The sequence below is a fragment of the Elaeis guineensis genome, chromosome 2 (genome assembly GCF_000442705.2).
Source record: "Elaeis guineensis isolate ETL-2024a chromosome 2, EG11, whole genome shotgun sequence".
In the NCBI taxonomy this organism is placed as follows: Eukaryota; Viridiplantae; Streptophyta; class Magnoliopsida; order Arecales; family Arecaceae; genus Elaeis; species Elaeis guineensis.
The window spans coordinates 16,786,554-16,788,426 of record NC_025994.2 but is presented as its reverse complement, the minus strand read 5'-3'; the positions used below and the strand labels follow the sequence as shown (position 1 = coordinate 16,788,426).

General features: G+C 35.2%; 1 pseudogene; it reads right to left on the bottom strand.

Moving 5' to 3' along the window:
* Window positions 1-257: 257 nt before the first annotated feature.
* Window positions 258-1,055, bottom strand: LOC140855418 (probable glutathione S-transferase parA; annotated as a pseudogene).
* Window positions 1,056-1,873: the final 818 nt, after the last annotated feature.

The window sequence follows — 1,873 nt, the reverse complement described above, 5'->3', positions numbered from 1 at the left end:
AAGAAAAATAAGCATAGTACACTTGACCAGGACTATTAAAAAAGCTCATGATTTGACACCGTTCTAATGATGATGTTAACAACCATTTGATGTTTCATGGATTAGATGGACAATAAGACACTTAAAGTTTATTTTATTCGGAAGCAAAGGAGCACGCTAAAACTATTTCACGCCATTCTCCAATACAAAGCAAATGCATAAACTTTCAATACATCCCGACTCAAACCATGGATCCATATATATTATGTTTCTTTCCTCTACTCCAGTCCAAACAACCTCTTGAGGTAGCCGACGAACTCATGGACCTTGTGGGAATCATGAAGGGACTTGGAAACACTCTCCCTCTCCATGCACCTCTTGGCCCATGCCACAGCTTCGGGCATTCCTTCTCGATGCTAAAGTTGCCACAAATCTCATAGGTGTGGAACCAGGTCGTGAAGGGCACCAATGCAACATCCACAAAGCCGAAGGTCTCTCCTCCAGAGTACTTCTTGTCTCCAAGCTCACCCTCCAAAAGCTTTAAGATCTTGATCATGTCCTTCCTGTCTTCCTCACGGGCCTCCCCCTTCAGCTTCCATAGCCTTGTCCCACATTCATAGACCTAGTAATGGTAACAATCCCAAAAATCATGACAAGCTTTTATACAAAATAAGATTGATTTATCTCTAAGGAGGACATGCAAGTTTTGTATATATATATACTTTGTCTTGTTAGCATTGTTCTCACCATACCTTCTTGTCGACAAAGTCAGCCCAGAAGCGTGCTTTGGCTCGCTCATAGGGGTCGGAGGGAAGGAGGGGGTTGTTGGACCAAATCTCATCGATGTATTGGACGATGATGAGGGATTCACAGATAGGTTTGCCGTGGTGGATGAGCACGGGGATCTTCTTGTGGATCGGGTTCATCTTCAGCAGCAGTGGGCTCTTGTCGCTCAGATTCTCCTCCTTGTACTCGTAATCCACCCCCTTCTCTGCCAATGCGATCCGGCACCGCTGTCCGAATGGGCTTACCCAAAAGTCCAGCAGCACCATTCCGTCCTCCGCTGCCGTCGCCATTGATTCCTTCTCCATTTCTTTTCTCCTCTCTCTCTTTTATATAGAAGGGTGGGATCAAATCACCTCAAGTAAGGTAACCTCTTAGCTTAGCTATCGCAGTTTTGATTCCTATTGACACTGTTTACTTTTCGTCACACACATTGCCCTCTTGAATTTGGTCCCCAACATCAGGTCAATAATTCTTATACCAGCCCAAACGAACAAAATCTATTACTAATCGTCTATTTAGTATGGAAGATGGATGGGATTAAGGATGGATAAAAGAAAAAGATAGATAAGAGAAAGGATGAATAGGTCTTCCATTCATCCTCCCATATATTTGATAAAATATGGAAGCATGAATGAGAATAATTTCCTTCTTTAAATGATATAGGAAGAATAAAAGAAATAATGGATGATATTTTTATGGTATGTTTATTAAACTATTTTAAATAAAAAAGTATTATTATTATTAATTTATAATGCTTATTTATCCTAAACAAATAGAGCAATATATAAATTATAATCTTTATAATTTATAGTAATGTAAAAATTATATAAATATATAATTTTAATTTAATTTTAATTTATAAATAATTTTATAAATTAATTATATGTAAATAAATTTGTCTATATATTATTATATAAATAACTAATTAATTTATAATTTCTAAATTGATAATATTGAAATTAATTTCAATACAAATAGTTGACTAAAAATTAATGAACATAAATAAAAAATAGAATATAATTCTAATTATTTACTTTTAATTATGAAAATTATGTGCTAAAATTTAAAATAATTATTAAAAAATTTAAGATAAATTATAAAAATATCC